Here is a 26,546-nt window from a genome sequence, read left to right as displayed (position 1 = left end):
AAACGAGTTGCATACATTGTGTAAATATGTAAACAGTCTCCTTAAATAGGGTTGGCGGTAATTGATATGAAAAATTACGTATGTTTATAAATTAAAATTTCTAAAATTCTTTGGGAGGGATAATGCGTGTTACAAGTTTTTCTTATCTTTCCGTAAAATAAATGTTTCGGTGTTTCTCAACAGATGGCCAGTTGGCCTGGCTTCAGCCCCAGTCAGACCTGGTGGCTTTTTCGAGTCAAGATTTGTCTGTTCCGTCGGGAAGTGAACATTGGTTCAGACCTAATCTAGATCGTTAGCTTAGTCCAGGTGTAGGAGTCGTCCATGGGTCCTTCCTCGGTGGAGTCGCTGGTAGGCAGTTGGACTCACAACCCAAAGGTCATCAATTCGAATCCTATCGAGTGGAATGCATCAACCACCATACGGTAGATTAAGTAACGTTTTACCATTCGTTAACATGTTGAAGTAGTTATTGACAAGTTATTGATATACTGATTAAACATATTGACAAAAAATCTGATGACCTAAATTTGTACACCTTTGTTTGACAGTTAACAGGCGAAAAAACAATCACTTAGGGGAATGGAAACATTGCCGTTTTCAAGCAAACTTTTAAAATAATATCCGGCAATTTTGGGAAAGACCGGCTCCGTGGCTTAATGGTTACGGCTTCTGCCTCACAAGCAGAAGGTTCAGGGTTCAAATCCCGCTCGGTACCTTTGAAATTTGGAATCAGGAATTGGAACTTTGAATATGAACAAAACGAAACAGAATTAGGTGGGATTCGAACTCACACCTTCGGATTGATGGTCGGGGACTCTAACCAGTCGGTCATCTGAAGGTTATAAAACATGTTGTATTCTTCTCATATTAAATACGCTCTGATCCCTGATTTGCCTGAAGGGATTGGGAGTCTTAGGATAGATCAAGGATCCGTCTGGTGCTTGCTTCTATGTTAAGACTGGAACGCCCAACGCATGTCCAACTTACACGGACGCCCAAGCCTTCCAAAAAAGGTGGAACAGTAACTTCAACTCGCTGGTTCTCGAGCATTACTCAACCAATTGGGACAATTCTTGTTTCCAGTGATTTGTTAGGATGTCTAGATGATTCTAGAACTTTGCAGAACTTAATTCGATCAAATCTGTAATTTTTGCGACCAAAAACATCGTTCCACCTTTTTTAAAACGACTGCCTCTGCGGAATTTTTGGCGAATTATTTTTACACGCGGAAAAAGTTGGAACGATGTTTTTGATCGCAAAATTACAGATTTGATCAAATTAAGTTCTGCAAAAATCTAGAATCATCTAGACATCCTAACAAATCACTGGATAAAAGAATCATCTTTATTGGTTGAGTTATGCCGAGAATCATTGAGTTGAAGTTACCGTTCCAACTTTTTGGAGCCTTGGGCGTTGGAATGTTAAGGCGGGGCCGGACAATGCCCAACGACCTCGGAATTCGGCCGCTAGGTTCTCTGCCATTCTGAAATGGGTCGTTGGAAGCAGCGCGAGGGCTATCACCACCTAATACCGGGACTGAGATAAGTTGTATCAGCATTCGTCATATACAAAGTCTGATACAAATTATACTTTCCCATAATTTCGCTACCGGTTAGCGGGTATTGGATTGGACCACACACACACACACACACACACACACACACACACACACACACACACACACACACACACACACACACACACACACACACACACACACACACACACACACCCGGCAATTTTGGGAAAGGTCGGTTTCTCTTGACAACGTTGGCGAGCCGGATTTTTTTTTATTTGGCCACTGTTTGACGGATTTCTTGGCTGTATTTTGCAAGCGGAATCGGTCAGATTTCTTTTCAGGAGGAAAACAATGTCCACTGGGGAACCAGTTCTCTTGCCAATTTACAGCTATTCTTGAACGCCCAACTGTTGTAAGCCAACATCACGTGCATGATGAAATTACATGCTATTCCCCTTTACATTCATAATAAAATTATGTTGCAAAAGTATTCAAGAAAAAACGAACCGACTTACGGTAGTTGTGCTGTATACTGTTTACAAACATTATACGAGGCTTTTTTGACGTTATACCACTGTGGCGTACACGGTCAGCAGCGAACGGGCAAAACAGGCAACAAATGGGAAATCAAAGTGAGACCAGGAAAAAAAATCGCTTTTGTTCGAGCTTGCCTCTATATGCTGGAACGCCCAACGCATGTCCAACTTACACGGACGCCCAAGCCTTCCAAAAAAGGTGGAACAGTAACTTCAACTCGCTGGTTCTCGAGCATTACTCAACCAATTGGGACAATTCTTGTTTCCAGTGATTTGTTAGGATGTCTAGATGATTCTAGAACTTTGCAGAACTTAATTCGATCAAATCTGTAATTTTTGCGACCAAAAACATCGTTCCACCTTTTTTAAAACGACTGCCTCTGCGGAATTTTTGGCGAATTATTTTTTACACGCGGAAAAAAAGTTGGAACGATGTTTTTGATCGCAAAAATTACAGATTTGATCAAATTAAGTTCTGCAAAAATCTAGAATCATCTAGACATCCTAACAAATCACTGGATAAAAGAATCATCTTTATTGGTTGAGTTATGCCCGAGAATCATTGAGTTGAAGTTACCGTTCCAACTTTTTTGGAGCCTTGGGCGTTGGAATGTTAAGGCGGGGCCGGACAATGCCCAACGACCTCGGAATTCGGCCGCTAGGTTCTCTGCCATTCTGAAATGGGTCGTTGGAAGCAGCGCGAGGGCTATCACCACCTAATACCCGGGACTGAGATAAGTTGTATCAGCATTCGTCATATACAAAGTCTGATACAAATTATACTTTCCCATAATTTCGCTACCGGTTAGCGGGTATTGGATTGGACCACACACACACACACACACACACACACACACACACACACACACACACACACACACACACACACACACACACACACACACACACACACACACACACACGGCAATTTTGGGAAAGGTCGGTTTCTCTTGACAACGTTGGCGAGCCGGATTTTTTTTTATTTGGCCACTGTTTGACGGATTTCTTGGCTGTATTTTGCAAGCGGAATCGGTCAGATTTCTTTTCAGGAGGAAAACAATGTCCACTGGGAACCAGTTCTCTTGCCAATTTACAGCTATTCTTGAACGCCCAACTGTTGTAAGCCAACATCACGTGCATGATGAAATTACATGCTATTCCCCTTTACATTCATAATAAAATTATGTTGCAAAAGTATTCAAGAAAAAACGAACCGACTTACGGTAGTTGTGCTGTATACTGTTTACAAACATTATACGAGGCTTTTTTGACGTTATACCACTGTGGCGTACACGGTCAGCAGCGAACGGGCAAAACAGGCAACAAATGGGAAATCAAAGTGAGACCAGGAAAAAAAATCGCTTTTGTTCGAGCTTGCCTCTATATGGTATCATTGCACAAATGTCATAATTTTGGTATTAATGTTTGCAGAAACTTTGAATTTTTCACAACATTTCATTTTTTCTTCACTCGCAACAATTTACACATACTTGCAGCATTTTTAAAATGCATTTTCATTATCTGTTCATATTTAATGGAATGCAAAATCTCCCGAAAAATCTTTTTATTATAATCTTTTTATAAATGTTCCTGTATGTTGCAATATTATAAACACTAACAGTTTCAGTTTTTATCAATCACAGACAGAAATCATGACTGATATTTAGGTTTAGTGATTTTTCACGTTCGAAAATTGCAAATTTCACGGGGACCTCAATTTCAAAACACCATATTTCACGCAAATTTCGCGGAACGTGAAATTATTTAAAATAACTCTGAAAATATTATGTTTGAATCACAGAAACTACTTTTCATGCTTCATTTTATATTATTCTTCAAAAAACAAAAAATTCTTTCATATATTTGAACGTGACACAAAAAAAATCTCCTAATTTTCAAAAAAACGATTCCACCTAGTTTATGGATGGGCTCTATATATATTTTGAAATAAAATGTAGGGCATGCGTATTCTCATTTATTGAACTTTTTTAAAATATTCGACTTATAAAGTAAAAAGTTTTCGCTGATTTGCTTTATTTTATTGAATTTCATATCAAAATTTAACAATCTTGTCCAGCAAAAGCGAAATAATTTGAATTCTTTTGCAACATTTAGCATTTAACATTTTTTAAAGATTTTCATCTCCTTTTTCAAAATTCCTATTTTAAATCAAAAGTAAAAAAATATATAATTGTAAAGAAATCAAAATTGTTATTCAAAATAAAAAACAAAAAAAATTAATATTTTTTAAAACTTTCACGGGAATCATTCACCCAAATTATCAAATATCGTTAAAATTAAACAGGACTCAGAAAAAATCTGTTTTAAAAGTTGATTTCAAAGCATTAATTTTATCTTGAAAAAAAAAAACGAAGCGTGACTCTTTAAGTTTCTATTGAAACTATACCTTTCAGATAAAATAGCAGTATAATTGTTATTACAGCAAATGAAAATATTACTAAGCTTGTTAAGTTTCTTAAAACATTGAAAAATCTGAACAATTCTTCAAATGGTTCAAATCAAGCTCTTCAATTGAAAAGTAATAAAATTTACTAAAATAGTCTGTATGGTTGAAATATTTATTATGTTGTTATTTTGAAAAACAAGCATGATTTGAGAAAATTGATCAATTTCACGAATTTTACGCCGTCCACGAAGTCGTCAAAAATCACTAATCCTATGTTAGTAATTGAACAAGGGTATTTACTTACTTAATTCTACAGTAGTTCATAAGATTATGTTTATTCCTATTTGAATCATATTAATCATTTTGAGAAAAATTGTTACAATTTCACACAAACAAAAATTTCACGGGATTTCGCGGAAAAGCCAAATTTCACGGATTTCACGCTGTCCGCGAAATCGTGAAATTTCACTAACCCTACTGATATTTTATTTAACGAAAAAGACAAAATAGACTTCATATAATTTTTACAAAAACTAATATTTGATGCTCGATTATTTTTCAAAGTAATGGAATTTTGCCCAAAACGATGCAAAAACTCCCAGGAATTAATTTGAATAATGTTCGAAAAAACGAATCAACGCAAAACTTCACAAATATATTTTATTAAAAGCTTCCCAGTTGAAAAAAACTAAACTTAACAAAACCAAAGCAAAATTGACATAAAATAAAAATATTTTCAAAACATTCTCATTTTGAAAGGAAATGAAATTTAGCTTGAATTTATTTAAAAAAAAATATTTGTAAAGCTAATTTTTGAAATTTATAACAAAATATGCTCATGTTTAAAATAATGTTATTATGTATAAAATTATTTATGAAATTCCATACTTCAGAAATTGCTCATGTTTGAGAGAATGCAAATATATAAAAAAATAATGGTATTATTCAGAACAATTTCAAGGAGTAAACTTTTTTGAATTAGAAATTCCAATATATTTAAAATATATTGTGAACTTTACAGGTTATTTAAATACAACCAAAGATTTATATTTTTTACAAATACGCATTGGATTTCTATTACATCGTCATTCCCCCATGAGCGGCCAAATTTCCCCCCAGGGGGGATCGTTCCGATTATTTGATTATTCGTTTATTCGTCGATAATTTTATCGTTAACAACCTTGGTGTTTACAGTGCAGCAAATCAAAACACCCCGATCCCATGCATCAACTTTGAAAAATCGCCACATGGGTTCGCATATGACAGTTGCATCAATCAACTCGGCTGCAGGCTTGCCACAAATACAGATTTTTCAGCACAGGCCCGAAACACAAACGAATTTTTTTTATCAGTTAAAATAAATTTGAGCAGTTTTTGTTAAACTGGCCAAAAAGATAAACATTGTTAGCATCTTTTGGCATGTTCAGTTTTTGGTAAGAATATTATTCTTTAAAGTTATACTCGAAAGAGTGTTTGGTATGTGCCAAAAAAATCTGTATTTGTGGCAAGCCTGCTCGGCTGGCACCACTGACTGCTCCGCTGCCCAGGGATGCCAGATTTGCAGATTTCTCTGCAAATTTGAAGATTTCCGAAATTTGTTGCAGACAACTTTTTTGTTGCAGATTTTTGCAGATATTTTACCGGTGAGGTTTGCAAAAAAAAATTAATTAATCCTTCTGTGAATAATATGAGTAACCCAACTGTACATAGCATTTTACAAATTCAGAATTAATCTTCTTAGATCTACATCAAGTTTGATTACTGTCAAAATATGCAAGTATTTTACCAACTATTCTTTTAATCACTTAAGAATTGTCGCAAAAATTACAAATAGGTGTTCAAAAGGTTGAAGGTGCTTGTTTACCAAGATTTTGGCTATTGTTAAAAAAACGCTGTCCCTTATTCCAAATATGAGCTCATTCTGACCACCGGAACCCTCCATCTAATCGTATGAAGTTTGTATGGGAGAAATCGTCAAAATGTATAGAGAATGGCAACTGTTTCACTTTTTACCCGTGAAGGGCGCAATAGTTATCCGATTCTAACCATTTCTCAGATGTAGAACTTTCATTAATTTTACTTCCCTCAAGACACCATATTTTTAGGAACCCGTGGTCAGAATGAGCTCAAATTTGGAATATATCCATGTGTCAATCTTTGATTTCAGGGAGTAGTTCCGAAGAAGCTCGAATTTGAATTACCCTAGGAAACATAAATAAATTTTATTTGAGTTCTGCCATTTTTCATATTATTTTCTTCATGTTTTGAAATAATTATGTATTAATTAAGTATTAAGTCTACCTCTGTTTATATTAAAAAAATAAAAACAAAAAATATGTACGAAGTTATATAAGATTTTTAATGTGGTTCTCAGTAGTAAAACTTTGGTCTCGGTCTTAGTTGTTGTTAGGCCGTTGAGTCATTCCGTAGGAGTTGTTTTCCTGGTATATTGTTATTATAAAATAAAAGAAAAAATTTCCATGGAAATTCCTAAATAAGACATTTAATTTTAATTAAATTCAATGATTGAAATATGATTTTCATTAGTTTTTTATTTAAGTCGCTAAAAATATTGACTAAAACACTTAACGAGTTTTTTTTTCTTAAGTCACCCAAAAACTCAAATTTTAACCAATTCATTAAATGCGAAAAAGTCAGGCAGGCTAAACTATAGCGAATATGTATACACAGATAAAAAGGTCACTTTTACTAATGAATTTGTAGCACTTTCTTCATTACTGTTTGTATTACAATACATATCTAGAATTTTTTTTCGAAAAGGCCCTATAAACATATGAAAGACAATAGCTTATAGAACCTTTTTAAAGAAAAACACTAGATGTAAAAGAAAAAAATCATGTATGATTTTGTCTAATGTATAGATAACTTAAGACGTTCACATATAAAAAATGAAAAGTTTAGTTTTTTTAAGTGATCAAAATAAAATTATTTCAACACATATTGTTTGCCTTGTTTTTAATTTTGGGTTTGTGTTTCGAATCATTTCAAAATATTTCAAATATTTTTTGTAAATTAAAAAAAAACCTTAGTTGCATACTTCTTTTCCACGCCTATTTTTTTTATTTAATTGGATTCATTAAAATAATTATAACTCTAAATTTCAGAACGACTATTACAAATTTCCTTAAAAAATGGCAGCACAAAAATGATTCAAAAAAAATAATTAGAATTAGTTTTTAATGCAATAGATATTTAAAAATTTTTGCTCACAGAAGAATCCAATGAAGATAAACTTAAAAGAAAAATCAAAGCGTTTCTAGTGGTCTGAAAGGGCACATAACATTAGTTTTGAATATTTTTTTTTTATTTAGCATGTAATAACAGAATCGCTATAGAAGTAAAATAATTCAATTGTTATATAACATAAAATCCTCCTTTTTCTACATATTTCAATACCATTTCACCATCAATTTTTTTAAATTAATGGTCTATTAATGGTACACAAAAATATCAAATCTGGAAGATTTTTTTGTAATAAAGTTCAACTGTTAACAAAAAAATAAAATAAAGAATATGCTGGAAAAAACATACAAAATAAATTGTAGGTATTGGAGGATGAATTAAACTCATAAAAAATGGAACTATAGGACTATAGGCTAGAGGCATACGTAAAATTAAAACATTGATTGTAATTTTAGTGCTTTCCAATTCAGTTTTGATTAAAATATACAAAAAAATAAAAACATGAAACTTTTAAATAAAAAAACACATTGGCAATATTTATATGAAGTTTAATATCTAACATATTTTTATTTATTTCAATATGCAACAATCGTCTCTCCATGCATTTAAATTTATGGGACCGTTTAGGGTAAGATTGAGCAAAAATATCAAACAAAAGATTAATCGATTTAGCAAGAAGATTAGAGGTTGGATTTATCACTGTTTGTATCAAAACGACAGCATTTTTTTTTTGTTTATCGAGTTTATCGAGGAGAAAAACGACAATAAAGTGTTAACTTTTACATGTTAACAAAAAAATCATTTTATTTATGATAACCCATACAGCCGAAACTCGACTGATCCAAGTTTTACTTTTATAAAGTTCTACAGATTTACTTGTGATAAACAAATAAACAAACACAATATTTTCAAAAAAATCATTTTATCATCTTTTTTTAAGATTTTTCAGAATTCATCTTTTTACTAACTTGTTGTTCCACAATTTTTAGCATGAGTTACTTTACAAAATTTAGAGTTAGGTTTAAAGTTTTTTGATGTTTCTGAACATAATGTTTGAAATGCCTAAAGGGTACATATTTATAAACATTCTTACACACGTTACATTTTTCCAGATCACTTCGGATGATTTTGGGGCATAACTGAGCTCAACGACTTAAATTATTTTTAACGTGATTTGATTTTCCATAATAAGCAAATTGCGAAGGCTCAGGAGATTTTGGTGTGGACCGTATTTTACAGTTTTAAATGTTTACATCACAGATTTGTTAACCATTTAAATATCACTTGGGTGTTTAATATTCAATAATTTCCATATCTTGGCTCAAACTAAACCAATTTTAGTTCTTTTGGGTTCGTTTGCTCAGTAATTTAACACCAAACACGATGCCTCAAAACCTAGATTCCGGTTTCCTGGCTGGAGATATTTCGAGTTCTCCAGGGCCAGATTTGAGCTAGCCTGGTGATTTTTCTGACCACAAAACCATTCAAAAAATTTGTTAGTGATGAACTGTTGAAATATTTTACCATCGACAATATTATCTTTTTTTAATTGTTTCTTTGAGTTCAAAATTTTGGTGCACTGAAGTAAATATGAGCAAGAGAGATTGAACGTAGTTATTAAAATTAGTTTTAAAATTATAAACCATTTTTTTTAAGTTTCTATGATATTTTTGAACTGGATCTTTATGAATCACAAAAAAATCGATTGAATTGTTTTAGTTAGCATTTCCATTCCCATTTATCTTCTTTTTATCGTGAATAGCGAACAATACATTTTGTATGAATGAATTATAATTCAGCGACTTATAAGTATTTGAAATAAATAATAATTTTCGTATCAATTTAGAAAATTATCGCATATGTATTTTAACCAAGATTTTAACTGCGAGTTGCAACAAAAACTCCTTTCCACTCATAATAAATAAAATAATTTTGAAGTTTATGTTAATAACTGACATGACCATACAAATAGTAAACATTTCATGTAAAGTGGTGCAAGAAGAATAAGCCATTAAAATAGCTATTAAAAAATAAGACTTATCTGAAAATATGCTACATGGACTTTAGAGATTCAAAAAAATATTTATAATTACGTGAAATCTGCTTAAACCGTTGAAACAATAATTTCCTTCGATACAATACTGCACGAAATAAGACTATCGCTAATTTTATTTTAACTTTTTGTTAAGTTATTCAAAAGTATCACAAAACTAAGAACCGTGCCTTTATTATTTATTTATAATAATTTTAAATGGCAGTTAATTTTTTTACAATTTTTGTTTTCGAAACACATTGGAAAAACCTCTGAAAAGTATTTTTATATTAGCCTATCCTTGAAATAGAAAAACACATTGAGAAGTAAAATACAAAAGATATCTTGATAACAATGTTTTAATTTTAAAAATATTGTTTGTATAGTTCCTGTCGTTTTATCGAAAAGGGAATCTACATTTTATTACGTTTTTTTCAAATTAATTGAATTTATTGCAAATATTGCGCAATTCTCACTAACTTGGACTTCGCACTAAATAATTGCTATCGATCGCACTATTCCGGCTTGTCAAGCTACCTTGAGAAATTTTAATTTTCTCAAAAAATGATCATAGCGAGCCGATGTTGCTCACCTGTCAATTGCAATTTTAAAGTGCGAATGTCCAGTTTGGTGGAAACTGCGACTGGAAATGTAAATAAACAACTGAGCAATTCTCTACAAAACCGGCCGATTTCGACCATTTTTATTTTTTGTATTTTTTGATTTGGCTCAAACTTTGTGGGGGCCTTCCCTATGACAAAGCCATTTTGCATCATTAGTTTGTCCATATAAATTTCCATACAAATTTGGCAGCTGTTCATACAAAAATGATACGTATATATTCGAAAATCTGTAACTTTTGAAGGATTTTTTTGATCAATTTGGTGTCTTCGGCAAAGTTGTAGGTATTGTTAAGGGCTATTTAGAAAAAAATAGGTACACGGAAAAACAAATTTCCCGATTTTTTTATTAACTTTTTTTTTACAAAAACTCAAATTCCCAAAATACGTATTTTTTGATTTTCGAGATTTTTTGATATGTTTTAGGGGACAAAAATCCGCAACTTTCGAGCTATAGAGAAACATAGTCAAAAAATCTGCCGCCGAGTTATGATTTTTTGAAAAACTGGTGATTTTTGGAAAAAATCGAAATTTTATACATAAAATTTTTTTGACCTAATTTTTTTTATGAAAAATTGAATTTGCAATCGAAAAGTACTTTAGAGATTTTTTGATAAAGGGCTCCGTTTTCAAGATATAGCCACCGAAAGTTTGATTTTAGCGAAATATTTGCAGTTTTTCAATTTTTAAAAATAGTGACCATGAGTGACCATTTCCAAAAATATTTTTTTTGAAAAGTTCAGAAAATTTTCTATACAATTGTCTAAGAGAAATTGAAGATTGGACCTCTGGTTGCTGAGATACAGCGGCTTAAAGAAAAAGAAACACGAAAATTGAAGTTTTCTAAGTCTCACCCAAACAGCCCACCATTTTCTAATGACGATATCTCAGCAATTAATGGTCCGATTTTCAATGTTAATACATGAAACATTCGTGAAATTTTCCGATCTTTTCGAAAAAAATATTTTGAAAAAAATAAATCAATACTAGCATGGGCATTAATGGGCATAATATTCAAAGTTTGGCCCTTTTAAAATGATAGCCTTGATTTAATTTTTTCAAAATATTTTCGAAAAGATCGGAAAATTCACGAATGTTTCATGTATTAACATTGAAAATCGGACCATTAATTGCTGAGATATCGTCATTAAAAATGGTGGGCTGTTTGGGTGAGACAGGAAACTTCAATTTTCGTGTTTCTTTCTTTAGCCGCTGTATCTCAGCAACGAGGTCCAATCTTCAATGTCTCTTAGACAATTTTATAGCAAATTTTCTGAACTTTTCAAAAATATTTTAAATGGTCACTCATGGTCACTATTTAAAATTGAAAAACTGCAAATATTCGCTAAAATCAAACTTTTGGCTATATCTTGAAAACGGAGCCCTTTATCAAAAAATCTCTAAAGTACTTTTCGATTGCAAATTCAATTTTGCATAAAAAATAGGTCAAAAAAATTTATGTATGATTTCGATTTTTCAAAAATCACCAGTTTTCAAATCATAACTCGGCGGCAGATTTTTGACCATGTTTCTCTATAGCTCAAAGTGCGGATTTTTCCTAAAACAAAAAAATCTCGAAAATCAAAAATACGTATTTTGGGAATTTGAGTTTTGTGAAAAAGTTAATAAAATCGGGAAATTTTTTCCGTGTACCTATTTTTCTAAATAGCCCTAACAATACAACGCGAAGACACAAATTGATCAAAAATTCCTTCAAAAGTTACAGATTTTCGAATATATACGTACCATTTGTATGAACAGCTGCCAAATTTGTGGAAATTTATATGGACAAACTAATGATGCAAAATGGCTTTCTTTGGTCATAGAAAATACAAATTTGAGCCAAATCAAAAATACAAATAAAATCCATTTCCGGTTTTGGTAGAGAATTGCTCAACTGCTAGTTGCCTAGTTTTTGTAAATTTTGTTGTCAAAAGTGCGAGAGAAAAGTGCGGGCCAAATCCAAGTTACAGTGCAAGGATCAATAATTGTAGCTAAATAATTTGTTTTCACACAGATTTAAGGACATAAAACATACATCAAACGTTGTTTAAGTTAAACATCATAATTTAGTTAAACAGAATTGTAGGATACGACCATAAACCTAGTTTTACGTATATTTAAGTTTGCAGATTTTTGCAGATATTTGAAAAACAAATTTGCAGATAACTCAAAATTTCATCTGGCATCCCTGCCGCTGCCATCCGCAAACCATCATCAGATCAAACTTTACTCGCAAATCAAACGGTAGTAGCTCTGCGTCAGTCATTCGGTCCCGTGGACAAAAACCCCTCCGTGTATCGGTCCCGGGTTTTTTTTTTTTCGTGAAATTACGGTCCCTTCGTTGCACTGCCCTGTTCTCCGCATAAAGTTCCGGAAGCAGAAGTACCTTAATCCGGTGTGTGTTTCGTCTACCGAGGAAGCGAAAAAGAAAGTGGGAAAAGCTCCGTAAAATTCCGTGTAAGTTTTGTGGGGATGACGATGCTTCGGCTGCCAGCGAAGCGAAATTGTGCTATGGAAGCATCGGGCTCGGGCCCACGAAAAAGGTCTCCCCCGGTGGAAGTTCTGGAAGCGTATCAGTATCATCGACTGCGAAGGGTATCGATTTTCGATGGTTTGGTTTCCGGCGTTCCGGTGCTGGATTTTAACACCGATTGCGGGTCCCCGCAATTCGCTGTGCAAAGTGGAGGAGGGTGGTGGCCGCGGCCGAAAAAAAAGAGAGATCTGTCAACGGTGGCGGCGATTCGACGCAAAACTAGTTGTGCGACGCGTCGTTTTTGGGGGGTGTGGAACGGAAGGAAGAAAGCGGTGGGAGGGGGCCTCCTGACCCGACCCGAACTGACCCCCGACCATCCTCTGGAACCAGGCTACGCCTTGGTTGGTTGATGGGACGCATCGAGTGCCCCTCAAAAGGAAGGTTGTGGTTGTGGAGGGTGCAATCTGGTGTGATTGTTGTGTGTTGGCTCCGAAATTAGCCAGTTTTTTTCGTGGGTCTGATTTTGAATAATCTCGTGCATTGTATTCATAAATGTCTGATAAGTGCAGACTATCAACAACAAGCGTATCGCAACTGGTTTGCTCTGTGTTGGGTTGGACTTGGTAATAATATCGGTGTTTCGCTTGGCTTTGTGGAAATCGCCTCCAAGATTACTATTTATTTTGTTTCAGGAAAATAACTTGCCGCTCATGTAAGTACCTACAAAGAAAATTGCAAAAGAAATCCTTAAGGCTCATGGCATATGGATGAGACTTATAACAAACCCCTAGTTTATAACAAATACCTAGTTTTGAAATGTTTCTTAAAGTCAAAGTCTACGATATTACTCTCCTACAACAGGCTTGCCAGATGTCCTTTAAATATCATTTATAAAAAGATTTAAGTCAAAGTACCTCGTCCTGCCGTAGAAATAATTAGAATGGCGTTGAATTACTTAGTTCATGTAAATTTATTTAATTTGGAGAAGTACTAAAAATTCATATGGGTTTCGTTAAAGTCTAGATTTCCTTCAAAATTGTCTTAGGTACTTGGAGTTCACATCCGTGTTTGGGAATTTTATGCATTCTAGGTACCGTAAAACGAAGTGACTTTTATAGCCGGGGTGACCTTGATAGGTTTCAGATTTTTCCGCAAAATGAAGAGTAAAATTAAAAACGTACGCAATGGTTTGAAATCATACTGACCGTGGTAGAGGAGTGTTCAAAGTACCTCAAGAAGAACCTTTGATAACATTTTGAAAATTTTAAAAAGTTAGTTAACTATAATAAAGAAAAAGTTGATGAAAGACATTATTTCATACTTGAGAAAGTTCATGATTTTCTCAATGAACATGATTTTGAATCGGAAAACGGAATGCATTTTCGGATTCTTTGGACAATTTTACATTAAGAGAAAGCAAAATAAGTTTGTAAATAATAAGTAATATATGTTTTGAAACACAATTTAAAAATCTCCAAATTTATAGGCAATTTTATGTAAATGTGAAAACTTGTGATTCGTGATTCGAAATCAGTTTAGATTGCAAGAAACCAATAATTTTATAAACAAAACTAGTTAACGAATTTCAGGAAAAAATCGACTATTTTACAATTTTACTTAAAATTTATATGAATTTTGTTGAAAAGCTTATAAACTTAAATAACTAAATATAAACAATAATTTTTTTTCTTAAAAACTATATTAGCAACCTTAGTGATGGTACATTTGACGTAAAAATGAAATTTGAACACCTTAAATCTGATTTTTACAAGAAAAATTATAACTCTCAAAGTCACCCCGGAATTAAAACTAATTTTTTAAACACTATTGAAAAAACTTTCTTTCAAAAATAGTGCATGGAGTTTGTGGGGCCTAACCTAGTACATGTTTTAAAAATAATAATCTTGAGAAAACCTTACCAGTTGGAAAATATTTCAAAAATAAATTGAAATCCTATCAAAGTCACCCCGGTTTACGGTACTTAACCTTCTCGTTGGCGTAAGGGAAGCGCTCAATCTAAATAAATTTTGAATGGAATCGATGGAACCGTTTCACCTTTAAAATAGTATACCAATGGTCGCAACGCTTGCTCAGAGCGTATCCTAGACCTTATACCTTCAAAAAACTGTCCAACTTCAAGCGAAACTCATTTGGAGGTTCCGTCTTCTAAATCTGGTGCACGGTGGAGACGAATAGATGGCTATTATGGTGGTGCAAATCTGGTTCAGTGAAATTGGGGTCCTAAAATTATGCTTTAATTTGTGACATTTTTGTACACAACGATAAAGCTTATTTTTCTGAGTAAATTTTAAATTTATTTTTAAATCAATTTTTAAAATTAACTTCATGAGCCTTCTTGGCAAAAAAAAACCTACTTGACAGCTCATTCCAAGGAGAACATAGTTGATTCATCGATTTTTTTTTAAATTTTGGTATGACCCAATCTCACCCCCAGACCCAATGTCACCCCTGATGACGGTAGGACTTTAGTATCTGCATTCCGCCAAAAATAACCGTCTCAAGCGAAGCGATGTGAAATTTTTTTGAATTAAATATACTTTATTGAATCTTTCTTATAATAATTACATTTGGTTTACATAATAAGTGGTCAGCTGTGGCTCTTCAGCTTTAGTTTGCTTTTCGTGATTTAAACACTGTTTATTTTCATAACTTTAAAAGTATATGATTTATCATTTTTGTAACACTAGGTACAATGAGGAAAAAAAAAAAATGTCAAGAAAACATAGCCTAACCTAAAACTAACTTAAACTTACCATAAACTAAACCAATCCTTGAATCAAGGGGTATTCAGAAATAGCACATTTTTCCCTGAATTTCAAACATTTCTCTTGAATCTTCTGATCCAACGTTTTTACTTCTGCTAATTCATGAACCTCATTTGATCTTGTCCAGCCAGGAACATTCAAAACCATTTTGAGTACCTTGTTTTGGACACGCTGGAGCTTCAATTTATGAGTTCTAGCGCAACACTCCCAAACAGGTACTGCATACTCAATAACGGGGTAAATTATTTGTTTGTAAACAGCTAACTTATTTTTCAAAGAAAGCTTTGATTTTCTGTTAATTAAAGGATACAAACACCTGATGAGAATGCTGTTCAATATTTTGTCTACATGCTGCCGAAACAATAGTTTCGAGTCAAGTATGAGACCTAAATAGACAACTTCCTTTGACCAGGGTATCGAAACATCATTCATTTTAATCAAAACATCATCCTTTGGGGCAAATCTGGCCGATTTGGAAAGTGGAAAAATGATGGTTTGAGTTTTGGCTGCATTTATGCGAATTTTCCAGTCGCCAAAGTATTCGGAAAGAACGTCAAGACCCTTCTGAAGACGGCCAACTAAATATCTGGTTATTTTACCCTTATAAATAACGGCAGTGTCATCAGCAAAAAGTGACAACACACCATTACCAGGAAGAGTAGGCAAATCAGATGTAAAAATATTGTACAGAAGTGGTCCAAGAATACTTCCTTGGGGAACCCCCGCATCAATGTTGAATAATCCAGAAGCAATCCCATTCAGAAAAACCTGAACGATCTCTCCGAAAGATAGTGCTGGATAATTTTGATAAGATACATTGGAAAACCGTATAAATACAGTTTATGTATCAAACCATCATGCCAAACATTGTCAAAAGCCTTCTCAACATCCAACAAAGCCATAGCAGTTGATTTAGACTCAAGCTTGTTCTGCTTGATGATTTTAGTTACTCTCGTAAGCTGATGAGCAGTATTATGTCCCTTGCGGAAGCCAAACTGCTCATTCAAAATTATATTATTATCGTTGGTAAAATCCAAAAGCCTTGAATAGATGACCTTCTCAAAGAGTTTGGACAGACTACTCAAAAGACTAATGGGACGATAACTTGTTGGCGACGTTGGATCTTTTTGAGGCTTCAAAATTGGTATGACTTTGCCCAGCTTCCAATTGGTGGGGAAGTAAGCAAGTTGCAAACATTTATTGAAAATATTGGCTAGATGTTGAAAGAACTGATCACTCTGTTTTTCAACACCAGATTAAAATGTTATCAAAGCCAGGAGCTTTCATATTTTTCATTTGTTTACTGCAACTTTGACTTCCTCACCAGAAACATGGGAATCTGCAGGAAATTCAAAGGTAGAGTTATTAATTGTTGAAATACTATTGGCAACTGATGTTTCTTTACGGCTGGTCATGGAAGCGCCAAGATTATGAGAACTAACAAAATGAAGCCCAAGTGCATTTGCCTTTTCCTCTGATGTAATCAAAGGAGAATCCTCAACAATAAGAGGAGGAATAGGCTTTGGTTTGTTTTTAAGAACTTTTGAAAGTTTCCAAAATGGTTTTGAATAATTCCCGAGCTGGCTTACATGTTTTGAAAATTCTTGATTTCTGATATTGTCAAGTCGGTCTTGTATGATTTTGTTCAAATTGTTCACTGAAATCTTTTTGTCATAGTCCCCAGTCCGTTGATATTGTCTCCTATAAACATTCCTAAGTCTAATCAAGTGTTTAGTATCTACGTCAATATCAGTTACCTTAAAATTAACAGGAACCTCCCGAACGTTGGCAGCCTCTGCTTGGTTGATAGCCTGCTGGATCACCTCCAGCGAACGATCAATATCGGCAGAAGTTTCCGGGTGTTGATCATAGTCGATGTTGCTGTCTACCACTTGCTGAAACTGCTGCCAGTCAACGTTGTGGTAATCTTTCCGGGTTGGTTGCCGCTGCGGAGTAACGGAAGCTCCAACCTCCACAACCACCGGATAGTGATCAGAACTCAACTCTTCAAACACCTCAGGATGAGCCACGTTCTCAGCCATATTGGTAATGAAGAAGTCGATGATTGAGTGATTCCCAGACCGAGCAACCCTCGTTGGACGATCCGGACTCACAACGTTGTAGTATCCGTTTTGCAGATCGTTGTGCAGAATCACTCCGTTCCGATTCCTCCTGCTGTTGCCCCAAACTTCATGCTTCGCGTTGAGGTCACCAGCAATGATGTACTTTGCGCTCCGCCGTGTCAGCTTCTGGATATCGCTCTTCAGTTTTGCTGCTGAACCATCTCTGGCATTCACCTGACGTGGGCAGTATGCAGCAATGAAGAGTACTGGGCCAACCGAAGTGGGAATTTCTACCCCAACGGCCTCGATGATGTCCAGCTTAAAGTGTGGCAGCCGGCGTGGCTTGAGATCACGATGAACAGCGACAAGCACACCTCCTCCTCCAGAGGTGGTCCTGTCGAGCTGCGTCGCGATCTTGTAGTTTTGCAGATAAACTTTTTCACCGGGCTTCAGATGAGTTTCCGTGATGGCAGCTACGTCGATCTCCTTCTCGCGAAGAAAATCCACCAGCTCTAAATTCTTCCTCCTAATGGAGCAAGCGTTCCAATTCAGCAGCTTGAGGGACCTGCGATCCATACTGGATGACGAACGAGGTCAGCACTTCAATCTGCTGGGTCTTGGTTTTGCATCCACGCAGTGCAGCGGACATCTGTTTGAAAATATTGAGGAGTTCGGTTGAGGTGTAAAGATCATTACCATTTTCCTCAACTGCTGGTTCTTGGGTTGGTCTTGGCTCCTGGCTGAAGCCCGGTGGTGGCGGTCTCGGCTCCTGGCTGGAACCCGGCCGTGGATGATTCATTTCAGCTCTCTTCCTGGGATCCAACGGCAACGGTGCCAAGTTCGGGACCTGGCGTCGCGGTTGAAGAGGTGGGAAATTTTGCTCCACCAGGGCTGGAGGAGTTCTACGACGCTGAGGCTGATTCTTCGTCGATGCTTGCTGCCGAATTTTCACGAACTCAGCTCTCTTGGGGCACTTTCGGTCGGTTGACGAGTGCTCACCGTTGCAGTTGAGGCACTTCACCAGCGAATCTTGGATGCACTGGGATGTGATGTGCGCATCGGTACCACATTTGGCGCAACGACGCTTCAGGTGGCAGTTCTTACCTCCGTGCCCGAAGCCCAGGCAGTTGAAGCATTGTGTGACGTCACGGTGCACTGGTCGGTATCGCTCCCGACACGATAATGTTGAAAACCGCTCGGATTGCCTTCAGCTCAGGAAGCGTCGTCGATCCCTTAGCCAAATGCAGCAGGTAGAGCTGGTCACGGTACTTGATGTCTTTGTTGCGTCGGCTCATTTTGTGCACGGCCAACACATCCAGTTTCAAAACTTTTAGCTCGGCAGCTAATTCCTCCACTGGCATGTCGTACAGACCTCTGACGACGATTTTGTACGGCTTATCCATGACGACATCATGGGTAAAGTACTCCGCCTCGTTTTCGGTCAAGTAGTCCTTGACCAGTTGCAGAGGCGCCGCGTCCACCTGTTCAACCTGTTCAAAGGACAGGTGATCATTTTGATTTCTTTCTGAAGAAAGAATAAAAATATGTTCATCAAAACGATTGAACGAACACGCCAACTCTTCTTGGAATCATGAAACAGCCAAGCGCATTCGTATCATAGAGTGTCAATGAAAATTCTCCCAAGCAGCCGCCAACCTGTCCGAATTGCGCCATGCAGGAGTTCCCATACAACGCATCCAAAAATACACAGAAAGACCCCCCTATTTGTACACGCTGGACGGTATGAATGTAGTAGTTCAGGGTGTGCATGAAAGCTTTTGGACAGTCGACATAAAAGCGCGCGATCCGAGACGCGAGCAGGGAGAGAGCAAAATCTGGAGTTTTCTCTCTCTTTGAACATTGCTCTCTCCCTGCTCGCGTCTCGGATCGCGCTATGTCGACGCTTTCATGCACACCCTGAACTACATTCATACCGTCCAGCGCACAAATAGGGTCTTACATGTATTTTTGGATGCGTTATGGGAACTCGTGCATGGCGCAATTCGGACAGGTTGGCGGCTGCTTGGGAGAATTTTCAGTGTGCGTTATATTTTCACTGAGAGCTCTATGGATACGAATGCGCTTGGCTGTTCCATGATTCCAAGACGATTTGGCGTGTTCGCTCAAATATTTTTGTAAAACTTTTTTAATTGTTATAAATAGTAGATTGGCATGTTGCTTCCAAAAAGCGTTTTTAACTGAAATAAAGTAATAAATAGCTCAGTCAAAAGTGAGCAAGCAAGTTCATCGACAGATTTGCAAAATAATTTGGAAGAAAATAGAACAAAATCTTTAACCTACCAAGCATACAATAATTTCCTTAACATGTTGTTTGTCCAAAAACAAAAATCAAAATAAAGCTTAAATAAGCTGTCGCAATAATGTCTACTTGGTTTGAATTCTTGAGTTTTGGTCGTTTAAAGTTTTTTGGGAAAATTTTATAAAGTGATGTTTTTTATTTTATTTTTTGTAGATTTATATTTAGACATGATATGTAGTAAAATAACAAAAAATCACAAATTTGTTATACTTAACTATGGCAATTATTTTTCATTTGTGGCTATCAATTCAAAATTTGTTATATGCTTAAAAAGCCCATTTTGAAAATCAATGCAAAAATAAACGTTAAACGTTCAATCGATTGCACGAGTTTTTGTTAAATGAAAAAAAAATCTTTGATATTAAATTTTTCCCTCTAGTTTTCAAGGGAAATATTAAAGAGAAACGTAAAATACTATTTTTATGGCCTAATTGTTTTGGTCAGGAAACTAGAGCACGTGATTCCAGGATTAGAATGGAACACATGCGGAATTTTTGCCTAGTGAGAATTGAGAATAATGAATATTTTTGCTCTAATCTAATCCAATGGAACATAAGAGAAGTCATTCTATAGAAAACTCCAGGGAAAAACTTGTGGTTGGATTACGCCTCAAGTTTTGATTATTTTTTATTTATTTACAAAACAAGCTAATTATAGAAAACTACAATGTAAAAAGTATTTCAATTTTACACTTCTTGAAGAATGATAATTCTTGTAATTTGAAAGAGTTACTATTTAAATAAAAATCATGTGATCAACAATTCTCACAACAATATTGCTATCATCCTCTTTTTTTTTTTTTATATAAGATATTTTTTTTAAATATGATTGAGCTAAAAAACTTGAAAATTACGAAAAAGATTGTTTGAACAGGTAAACATTTTGGCCACGCGTCGCCTCTGACCAGTTGATAGTGCTGCCTGGATTGCACCAGCACCTTAAATCCATCCTGACACAGACGAATGTTGCCTAGGACTTTCCCAGACTTGATGAGTTCAACCAGCCCCGCTCGAAAGTCGATCGTTGCTGCTGATTGCCTCACATAAAAAGGAGGCAGTTTCTCCTTTCGCTGTTTCACTTCATTCTCCTTTGCTTCCGCTACCTGGTGCTCGTCAGGCAGTCCAGCGAACTTGTTGTTCTTCAATAGCTGCTCCTCGTGCGACGAAGAGTTCTCCTCCTCCTCATCCATCGGTACAGTACCGTCGCTCTTTTTCGTCTTTTTGCTGTTCGATGTCACTTCCAAAAGCACCTTCCTTTTGGAAATCCCCGGTTTTGGCCATCAGTTGAGGCCTCAACCTTCCTTTGGAAATTCCCACTTTTTGCCTGCTTGAGCCGCAGGTAGGGCAATATTGCCGGCGTTTTGCGCCGGGACGCGACGAGTCATGTTGATTCAGACAACCTTCACCAACGAATGCTCGAATAACAATGCGAAGCGATGTGATTTGGTGCCTTCAGAAGAGTTGTTGGTTATGATCAGGATTTACAAAGAAAATGTTACAATCTAAACAATTTTTTTAATCAGCTTTATAAACAAATGCAAACTTTATATTAAATTTTACAGCACCCTCTTAAACATTTACCCAAACAATCAAGAGTTGTTTGACCTTGCTGAAATATTGCTGAAAATAGAAGGTTTGATTGACATTTTTTTTACGATTCATTGTAAACTGTTTGAAACACACTATATGACCATTCTACGATGTATCTATTCTGTCGTCAAATTTAAATTTGTTACTTTTTTCCCCTAAAACGCATCAAAAAATTACAACAATAGTTTGTCAGAATCGAGTTTTTTTTTTTATGTACACACCAAATTTTTTTGCTGAAATTCAGTAAAGTTTTGCTGAATTTTCATCTGAAATTTCAGTAAACGATTCAGTAATTTTGATTTTACTGAATTCTCAGTTAACTGATATTTGTCACTTTGACAGATGATTTACTGAAATGTCAGTTAAATGGTTGTCAAAACAACTGAAATTTCAGCAAAAGAAACGTCAAATTATTTTGCTTAAAATTCAGTAATTTTCATGGGGCAGTTTGACAGATCATTTGCTGAAGATTCAGCAATCATGGCTGGTATTTCAGTTAGCAACATTTTATTTTGGTTGTCCTTAAAATACTGTTATTCATTCATTTATTTCATCAATCGTCCAAACCTAAAAACAGATGGTTGGCATCGAGGCATTTGTTACTAACATTTTTCTTACCTTTGTTTCTAAAGATCACAATACAAAAACACATTTGAAAGAGGACTTTTTTCGGCAGCATCCAAACAACAAGTCAGAAGTGACGTTTCAGTTTGACAGATAGAGAGTTATTGATTTTTTCAGTAATGTTTTTGTTTATCGCCGAATTTCAGTAAACGTGATGATTACTGAATCGCATTTAGTTATTTATTTTACTGAAATTGCACCCCAAAATTTGCTGCACGGAGAGACCAGCCAGGGCAAATCTAAGAAAGTCTTGGTTAATTTAACTAAAAGTATGGGTTAATTTTTTACACATTGTTGATTTTGTTAACCCAAAATTGCTGACCACCAGTAACAAAAAGTAACTAAAAAAATAGTTGGAATTGTCATTTTCGTTGGCTAAATGGCCGAACAAAATTCTAGCAGTCGACTGCTAGAATATTTTTTTTCAGAAAATTAACTATTTTTTTTTGTTTTCAGCTGAAATATTTTGGAATATTCTGTAAAAAACAGGCTGGACCATACTTTTCAACTATTTTTCAACAATTTTTTTCGTTGTATTAACAGAAATATTTTTGCATGCTGAAAATTATTAGTGGATTATAACAAAACATTTCTTAATTAAACATAATTTATGTTAGTGTCGATATATATTTTCTTTAATTATCTAACGATACAGGCCGGGCTGAATTTCTAGCTATATTTTTAACTAATGTCTTATTTAAATACAGAAAAATACTCGTACATGTAGTCAATAATTAGCTATTGTTAGCAATATTGTTATTGAATTTGAAGTAAATTTTTTAATAATGCCTCACAAATTAATGCTGGGTGTTTTTATATTCGCATTTATTCTGCCTCAAATTTTAACTGTTTGTACTAATTTGTTTTTGTTTAGCATGAAGTTATTAAATTACTGTTAAAAAGCATAAAATCAAAACTTTTTATTAACTGTTATTATAAAACATGTAAAGTTTGATTAAAGTTTAAAAAAATTACGTTGCATAAATCTTACAAATTTTGTTAAACATATTTAAAAAAGATGTTTAATTTCTCGTGAATTCCTTAAAAATATAAACCGAGCAAAATTTTCACCAAGTTAAGTTATTATGTTGTATAAAATTAAGTGTTGTGTTCACTTACCATCACTGTGCAATAATCCGATAAGTCATCTACAACGGTCTCAGGTTTAGTTATTTTTCTTGTGGTTGGACACAGAATTTACACCAAAGTGAACCTTTTGCTGCAAATAGACATATAAAATTTATTGGTAATTTAATAAAAAATTCTTAATTTTGGCTATAAACTGAAAATAGGAACGTAAAAAACGAAACTATTGGCACTACGCCCCCCGGGGCATGGCCTTCCTCTAACGTGGGATTTCTGCTCCAGCGCCTCTGACGAGACAGGAGAAACCGGGACCGACGTTTTACTTCACCATCCGATAGAAGCTCAGTGGATAAGGCGGGAATCGAACCCGCGTCTCATAGCATCATCGGGATCGGCAGCCGAAGCCGCTACCCCTGCGCCACGAGACCTGAATGAACGTAAATAAATGTAATTATGATGAGGAAAGAAGAAATATCAATAATGCTACTTACCAAGCTTGCATTAAATTTATTCAACGTACTCCGATTCCTGAAAACAATATTTAGAGTTTTACTTACCAGTTTATTTAGCAGTCTTCTATTAACAGCATTTTTAAAATATTTCTATCTTCTTTTGTATATCTTTCATATTTTTTTTTTAGACATTTCCCATCATCTAATTTTTATTTTGATATTATGTGTACGCATTTCCATGTATTTTATGGTTGATGATTCTGAAAAAATAATGGTTCTTTAAATTTGTGTCCATCGTAAGCACGAAGGTTTTTCATTATTCAGTTTTCTAATTAAAATCACAACAGATAAATTGTTATGTAAAAATAAATCCATACTTACTTAGATTAGCCAACCTTTTGTTAAATTTGCCCGTGCAATTATTGTCGTGCAAGAGTTCGCCCGCCTCTTCCTTTCACTGCTTTTCCCTTTCCTTAAAACATTGTCATGAAGTCCCCTCGCATCAGAGGTCCTCATTGCGAATGTCCTCGTCTTGTTCTTCATAGTTTATCACCTGCAAAGAAATCATCAACAAGCTTACTCACCAATTGCACCTCCACAGTTGCAACAGTGTTCACTTCGATTTGCACTTCAACATTAGCCAAATAGTGTGATTATCACCTTTCACATTCTCTCACTTCACAATTAACAACACAAACTCAACAAATCGACCGCTCTTGTTCGAATCCTGGCTTCAAATGACAAACGTAAACAAACCCAAGTTCATCTTTTTAATATTCAACCAATTGACAGTCGAGCACGTTCATTCGAGTTCGGGAAATCTGTTAGCTTTTTGCCTTTAGCATTTTCAACAAACAGGTTATTAAATTATTACTTAATTTTGGTTCATGACCAGAAAATTGGCCGTAACAAGTACGCTTTTGTTGAAATTTACGAAAGTAAAATCAACAATTTTAATTGTTAAAATTTCTGGGCACAGTCTCTCCGTGTGTGTACAGTTGATCACAAAATTGGGTTTTTTTAGAATGGACCCATACATTTCGGATTAGTTCTGCACCCAAAGGAAAAATATATCTCATAATCTGCAACAGTGGATTTGCTGCAGAAAATGTCACATTTTATAACATTTTTTGCAGTAAGCTCATAGCTCATTTTTGCCCGCGTGTAAACATTTCAGCGATCTGCAGTTCTCACCAACACATATAATGCTGGCCCGTCCCCGAGCAACACTCCAAAGAGAAGATTATGTCGGTGATCTTTCACTCACATTTCATCAAGCGTCCATAGGAACGTGGCGTTACATCGTGCTGCCACCTGGTTTTTTTAAGCGCAAGAGTGTAAAAGTGCTGAGTCATCGTCTAAAAATAGACGGCGTCCTATCTCGCCCAGCAAAATGAAGCCGATAAAGTAGTCGGTTTCGATGAGAAAAAGTGGAAAATGTGATCTAAAAATAGCGACGCCATCCCCCTATGGCGCGGTGGTAACGTGTCGGATCTATTACCAAGAAGTTGGTGGTTCAATCCTCGTTCTGTTTAGGGTTTTTTTTTTGTGAAATACAACCAAAAAGCTGTCGGTAATGTCGATAATTGTCGGTAACGGGCAAAAATGTCATACCCCTATATCGCAAAAAATGCATGAGGACAGATTTCATGCAGATTCTGATATACTTTCATGCCGCCGTGCATCACAATCATGCGTCCGCCGGTTGGGTGTGATCATAATCAACAATTTTACCGAAAACACCAAATTGATCAGAAAGTCCCTTCTCGAGATATAGATTGTAAAATAATTTCATAGCGTTTTTTTTATGTACAACCTTTATTTTTGTATGAAGAAATTCAAACAAAGATTCATACGAAAAATAAATAAATTCAAATTGAAATTATGTAATCTTACCTCAATTTAGGATGTAAAAAGGGATTGCACTGGAAAAGGGATAAAATTACTCATTTTGAGAGGTTAAATGACTACATTTTTGTGAAACTATTACCATGACAATTTTTAACTGTAGTTTTACTTCAAAAAAAATCTCAAAATTTAGAGTATGAATGTTTTGATGAATGATGAGTATGAATATTTTGGATTTCTTGTCAGAACATATTGTATACTTTAGCGAACCTTTGAACTTACAACAAGGCTTTCTAACTACACCGGAAAAAGCAACCTGTGGGGAAAAGAGACAGCTATAACTTTCAAAAAGTTTCAAATGTTTCATGAAATCCAAATCTTTGTTGGCTCGATTTCTAGCCAAATTTTTTAGAAAAAAAAGTTATCTTCAGTGGGGTACTACATATGCTCAAAGTTTAGGGTTTTCCATCAGAACTCGACAATATGGGGGCGACAGTTTAAAATATAACTAAACCATCTCTCTGCCATCAAACGCTTTACAACGTTTCAACCCCCCCCCCCCCCAAAAGGGAAAGTTAGTGGGAAATGTTGCCTGTGAGCAGCGAAAGTAAAACTGTGACCTCACCATGTTTTCCATCATGTGAATCCTCCGACTATTGTTTGAAACTCTGAACTCTCCTCACCGTCAACAATGGGTCGCGGATCTATTTTCTCCAGGTTGTGCGCACTTTATTAGTTAGTCGCCAACGAAAGTGGCTTGACTCTTCTTCTCTTTCAGAGCCACACAGCATAAAGGCACTGAAAGTTAACTCTTTAAACATGACGCGTCGTGCTCGCATAAAGCGTAGTGCAGACATACAACAACAACAAAAAAGACTCAAAACAAAAACTCTCAAATCTAAAATAACCAACCAGATGTGGTAACGGGGAGAGATATGTGGCGGAGTGGGTGCTTCATTTATGACTAGCGGCAAAGCTCCACCA

The 26,546-nt window shown here is 35.3% G+C and overlaps 1 protein-coding gene across 2 annotated transcripts in view; it reads left to right on the top strand.

The window, feature by feature from the left end:
- The first annotated feature begins 12,529 nt into the window (after nucleotides 1-12,529).
- The window catches only part of LOC6045215 (ras-related protein Ral-a), an 82,577-nt gene continuing 68,560 nt past the window's right edge, over nucleotides 12,530-26,546 (top strand). The window contains exon 1 of one of the 2 annotated variants that reach the window (XM_038250552.1): nucleotides 12,530-12,778. The gene's annotated coding sequence lies outside the window, so the exon portion shown is untranslated. The remainder of the gene's footprint in view (nucleotides 12,779-26,546) is intronic. The other variant, XM_001862570.2, reaches the window with a different exon arrangement.

This window comes from Culex quinquefasciatus, chromosome 1, assembly GCF_015732765.1.
Source record: "Culex quinquefasciatus strain JHB chromosome 1, VPISU_Cqui_1.0_pri_paternal, whole genome shotgun sequence".
Taxonomy (NCBI): domain Eukaryota; kingdom Metazoa; phylum Arthropoda; class Insecta; order Diptera; family Culicidae; genus Culex; species Culex quinquefasciatus.
This window is presented reverse-complemented; position numbering and strand designations above follow the sequence as displayed.